This window comes from Synchiropus splendidus, chromosome 8, assembly GCF_027744825.2.
Source record: "Synchiropus splendidus isolate RoL2022-P1 chromosome 8, RoL_Sspl_1.0, whole genome shotgun sequence".
Classification (NCBI taxonomy): domain Eukaryota; kingdom Metazoa; phylum Chordata; class Actinopteri; order Syngnathiformes; family Callionymidae; genus Synchiropus; species Synchiropus splendidus.
In genome coordinates this window covers 20,340,032-20,346,099 of record NC_071341.1, presented here as the reverse complement: position 1 = coordinate 20,346,099, position 6,068 = coordinate 20,340,032, and the positions used below count along the sequence as shown (strand labels likewise).

Here is a 6,068-nt window from a genome sequence, read left to right as displayed (position 1 = left end):
CTCCTCTGCACAGGAGAGGAAAGATTTAGAAATGTACATATGGGATTTATACATTTATTTTAATTTTAATAAATAAGTAATCGATCATATGCAAAGACTGGATGATCAGTCGGAGAGTTACGCTCTCCGCTCCGTGATAATGCTACTTTGCGAACACTATTTAGCTGTTCCCCTCTGGCAGTGGCTCCGGTTCGGAGAGTTATGGTTCTCTTTAATGTGTTATTTGAGCAGAGGAGCAGGAAGCCCATAAAAAAGAAACCCACAAGTTAAGAAAAATCCTAATGTTCCACTCTGAATAATCACTTATACGTAACAACTCTTCCAATCTGTAGTTTAGAATGACTTTCAAACAGTGCTTTTCCCATCTGATGCCTAAACTGGTTTGGGACACTTTCCATAGTCACGATATCTGTGGCCAGAGTAAGACTTTTTTTTTCCACAGCATTTTAGCAATTGTTTGTATTAGAAGCTCCCTCTTTATATCCCAGCAATATTTGTTGTGTTACAGTGAAAAGTTCCTGTGTGCACACTGTTATTTATGCTGAAGGACCAGATGCTATCTCAAGCAGGAAGGAAAGTTTTAATGGTTTTATGGAGATGACTTGTGTAATGTGTGCATATTTATCTATTTCAGTGGACGGAGAAGTCCACACCAGCCAAGTGAGATAAGCAAATTCAATGGGCCTTGCGGCATGAGCGCCACCATTAAGACATGAGCAAGCCTTGATAGCACTTTATTTTGTCATTATTCTTTTGGAAAACTCCTTGTACATATGTATGTGCTGTATAACAAGTTAATACTCAGTGAAATTGTGTTCTGCAGGTGGGTGTTTGTGTTGAATTTTGATTGGTGGCAGATGGGCTTATGGCAGCATTTACGGTAGAGTCGTTCATCCACCCCTGCCCTCGACTTAATGGCGGCAGCAAAGGGTCATGCTGACTGTGCTGTGACTTAGCTGATGCTGGAGGTTGGGAAGAGACAGGGAGGGGTAGTGACTGGCTGTGGGAAAGGCCAGTGTCCTTAACAGAAAGCAAGGGGAAGTTTGCCGATAAAAGTCGGCTGCAGAGGCTTTGTGGGCAAGTCAATTCCTTAAGCAGTCTTCCATCAGAGTGCTTAAGGAATTGGGAATTCAAGGTCATGAATGACAAACCATCAAATGCAGAAGAAGCAAGTTGGTGGCTTTGGCTGACCAGGAATAGGCACAGACTCGCTGAAAGCAGATGGCGGCATTGGGTACCGGGTGATGCCGATGAACCCACTTGAGGTGTTGTGCACCTCATCATCGAAACACTCTTGTAGCCAGGTGTCCAGCTGGTGACCCCACTATGGAATCGCGATACAACAACCTGCAATTACTCAAGGAATTGTTTCACCTACCGCGGTTCTAGAACAGAACTGAGTACAGACTGTTGCAGGTCAGTCCCCAGAACAGAGGATCACAGACGGGCAGCGCAGGGTTAGGCATTTCTCAAGATGTGCAAAGATGGTTTGCCAACCTCATAATACCTCTGGGATCTCTTCCCTTCACACCTAGTATGAAAGACAACAAACATACCACAGACATGTTTGACACAGGCCCAAAATGGTCCCGTTTGTCACAAAGCAGGTGACTCAAAGATGCTCCCTCATGCGTCGTGGGAAGAGTTTGGATAAATGAATGATGGTCAGATCTGTTTTCCTTTGCCAAAAACAAATTGGTCTTTCAATCTAGTCATCTTTGTCAATACATTCTCACTCCCAAAGTGTGAAATAGTGACTACTTGCAAGTGCACATTTGCATCCGGGGTGACGCCAAAGTCAGCGTTCCGCATTGCATGTTGGCATATCGAACTGCCATCTTCACATCAAAGATCTGGGGGAAATTGGGGTTTGGGTGAAGTCATGGGGTGCCGCTCCCTTCACTCTATACTGTTTCCTCAGTGGTGTCTCTTGGTACATATAGCACCTCAAATGATCATGCGTGTTTTGGTCACGGCACCTGTGACTGTGCCTCTTTTCTCTCATTTGCATACCACCTCTGTGTCCCATCTTTTGGATCATGTCCCTTATCTTTTCTCTCCGTGTCACCTCTGTCACGACCCAACCAACACCCTCCTCTCCAGTCTTATCATGAGTCCAGGCGACTGATCCCAGATACCCCCCTGTATTATTAGCAGCTCTCGCGACTCCATTTAATAAAGCCAGTGTTTAAAATGAGCACTCGGGGTGATTACATAGTCGATGGAAAAGATAACAGTTCCTCCAAATTCCAATTTCACATCTCTTGGCTCGCGACCTGACTCTCAACTAACTTCCAGCCAATTTGGTTCAGTGATTTGAAAGTCAGGAAGACCCACACAGAAACATATGGCCCTGTCAAACCCACACTCCCGCGCAACCTGTTGAATGAACGCGTTCCTATTTGTTGAATCGTCCAAATCTTGTTTCGCTGAGAACCAATGAAAGCGGAGACGCGACGTTCATCCAAATAACCCTCAGTTCATCAAACTCCAGGCTGCAAATTGGAGGCAATTACACTCCACTCCCCAGTGAGTCACCTCTCAGACACATATTTTCATATTGGCACATGTCATTAAAATGAATTGAATGGCAGCAAATGATGTTTTATTTTCACGATTTACGCCTGTGGCAGAAGTGCACGTAACTGACGTGAAGGCGGTGGGTAAGTTGGATTGAGGAGAGAAGTGGGTGAATTTTGGGCTTGTTGCTGAGCAAAAACCATTAAAATGGATGGAACTGCTCTTCCTCCAACAGAGTCTGATGTTACTTAATAGACAGGCAATTTTCAAAAGCATTTATAAGTCTGACCCGATTAAAGTTTCTCATATTTTGCCGACAGTGGCTGGTCGGACTTCATAATCAGCTATTAAAACACCGGAACTAATAGACAGGCTGCTTATTACGGCGGATTCTTCCATACCATATTTAGCTCTGAATAGATCATATTCAGGGACAACAATTAAATTGTAATATGAGAATGTAATTTTCATTCTGCTTCTGATTTATTGACGCATATTGTTGCATGCTGAGAAAGATCTTGCGGGGGAGATGTCATAAGTTGCAGTTTCCATCAACATGCCTCGGCTGCATATGTAACTGAAAGAAATGTAAAAATGAATATATTGGTGTCTTGTTTCGCTCGGAGGTGAGGACATCTATGACTCAAGAGATGAGTCATTTTGATGGTTTTCTTTCAAAAGTGGAGAATCTATTTCGTTATCCAACAGGCTACCACTAAACTTGGGAGTCTTTTTGAAAGCGTTTTTGTGGGTTTTTCACCATTATGTAACAGTTCAATATCAACTATTATGAGTTTGAATCGACAGTTTCATCAACACAGCTTCGGGTTTTCAGGTTTACAGCGAAACTAACTTTGTTGAGACACTTTCACTCCTGAAGATTAGGATAAAACTGAAGGTGTCATAGTTTCTTTTTATTGGTGTCCTTGGCAACTCCCTCTAAACAGTCCATCCAATGTCTGCACCTGCCTTCTCCACCTGGGTCTCAGTCCCTTAGTCGACGCCCCCTCTCCAAAGAACAGCATCCCGGTGAAACAGAGTGTAGAACATTTGCAGCTCACATTGAAAGACTTCTCACCTACACCGTCTTTATTCGTGGTTCATGATTTCAATCCGCAAGAGGCCTCCCTCCAAAAGCTCCATGCTCCTACCAACAGATTCTCTCTCCTAAGGTGTGACATATTGATGAGTGTCAAGTGGATTTTTGGTCCCAGGATAATGCCTTCAGCTTTCAATTGAATCAAACTGTGGGCAGCACTTACCCAGACTCTCCTTGAAGCAATAGAGGTAAGGATTAAGCAGAGGGGTGGCAATCCTTAAAGGTTCCTCTCCTTTGGTGCTTTATATACCAAGAAACATCAAAGGTCTAAATGACAATAACAGTAAGAGCTTGCATTCTTTTTGAACACCAAAAATGACATGGGAGGCAAAACATTTGACTCAAAACACCTTTGTGTCAACATCGCGGAAGCCTGATGTGTGCGTCAGCTTTGGACGGCACTTGACTGTGTGCAATATTGATGCTCATTCTGGAGAAGAGACTTTAAAGATTCAAGGTAACTGAAGGTTAGTAACACACAAAAGACTAAAAGAAACACTCCCACACAAACACAGACACACACACAAGTTATTGTTTTTATGTTTTGACTCACCCTAAAACGAACCATCTAAACCAACCCGGGTCTAAATCAAACTTCAAATTCAATAATAATGACCCAGTTATTCTGACGTTTTAATCCTCAAATTGAGTCTGAAACTTGTGGGGACTGGAAAAATAGTAAAAGGTCCATATAAGGACGTGAGTTTTCAAGAATTGGTGGGCACAAGTATAGCTATACAAGATCGCACACACAGAGAGAGACACACTGAGGCACACGCACATGCTATTTTTGTGTTTTGTGGGGACATTTCATTGACATAACTTTCCCCAGCCTCTCACCATAAACCTCACCATCCATAACAAATGGCAAGCAATAACTGCGACCGAAACCAAACTTAAATTCAATTATAATGTTGCTGTTATTTTGAGGTTTGAATCCTCAAATTCAGGCTTGATCTTGTGGGGATCGGTTGAAGGTTCCTACATTTCCTACAAGCTAGTGCCCAATAGTAGGGATCTTTCCAAGAATTGGATTGTGATAACAGCAGATCATTGATCTTGTCCGCATGAGATCCATCTGTAACAGTGATAATCTCTGCCAGTTTTTGCTGTGCAAAAACAGAAACTTGAAACCTAAACCTGTTGTGTTTCCCGGGGCCCACAGGTGGGTTTTAACAAAACGAAAGCAAAGATATGAAACAGGTTGGGCCACAGTTATGAGCGTCGAGGCAAACAGACTTTATTTTCAAGGAGCATATATTTTTTTCCGGATTTTTCCGCTGCGATTCAATCTTTGATTCTTATCTGGTGGTGCCATAAATCCACCCCTCAACAGACACATGCAAATTTTCATCTTCCCATCTATTTTCCTTTTAGAAACATTCCGCAATCAAGTCTCCTGTTTTCATCTGTAAATTGAAACCCTCTCAGCTGCACCGCAGCGCTGATGCCGCTCCAGGAAATCCATTTCAACTGAGACCGTGCGTGAGGTTCGGCTCTGTGATATAATCATTTGGATGTTTTTGTGGAGATCTTTCGCTTTATTTTCAGAAACGCAGCGAGACTGACCTACTTTAAATGCGGGGAACTCGAGGGTGTTCAGTTTTCCGTTAATTATGATTCACGTTTGATCATATGTTTAATACGTACCTTGACATGCTGCCAACACGTTTAACTGCAGACATATCTCCACCACACCACCAAACTCAGACCGATTTTCCTCCAAGGTTCGGAGCTATCCTTGGTGCTGAATTTGCCTGTATTTCGGGATCCTGGCGTGAGCTGTGAAAAACAAGTAGATGTATGTCTAGCAGCTAACAGGACTTGAAATTGCCCCCATTTTTCATTTGAAGTTAAGCTCAGGATGAGCTGCCTCGTAGGCTTGTGGCATGGTTGTTGAGCCACCTGACTGTTCTGCTGCTGTTGGTCAAAGCAAGATTATGACTGGCTTTCCTTCGACTGCTCTGAAATTTTCAAATGGTCAACTTCGATATTTGACAAGAGACTCACTCCGGAGCCTCCGAGCAGCTTTAGTTGGTGTTGTGCAAGTGCGGAACCTCCTCAAACAAAGAAGATGTAATAGCATTGACAACTTTATTGGTCAGGAGAGGAATACTTCTCCACTGGAAAGCTTCTTCTCCGCCTCCTCCTGCACTTCGGATAAATGATTTGTTTCATTTCCTCCAGCAAGAAAAATCAGACTTAATTCTGCAAGTGTTTCACATAAATTTGAAAATATTTGGAATCCTTTTCTGAACTATACTTCAGACAGCACATTGTTTTCTCTGTACTCCAGTCTCACTATCGGTTCCTTTGCTCTTTTGGCAGTTAAATATTAGAACAAATATTGTAGGGTTTAGGCCTGTTATTGTTCTTATCATTTTCCTTTTTTTTCTTACTTTTTCTTTTATCCTGACTGTATTTGATCGCTTTAGAATTGACTTTAAGA

The 6,068-nt window shown here is 42.6% G+C and overlaps 1 long non-coding RNA gene across 1 annotated transcript; it reads right to left on the bottom strand.

Moving 5' to 3' along the window:
• Nucleotides 1-3,193: 3,193 nt before the first annotated feature.
• LOC128764208 (uncharacterized) lies at nucleotides 3,194-3,829 on the bottom strand. The gene is made up of 3 exons (XR_008415727.1): nucleotides 3,783-3,829; nucleotides 3,599-3,687; nucleotides 3,194-3,529 (listed from the first exon to the last, which is right to left on the bottom strand). It is a non-coding gene; the product is annotated as an uncharacterized LOC128764208 (long non-coding RNA).
• Between the last annotated feature and the right edge of the window lie 2,239 nt (nucleotides 3,830-6,068).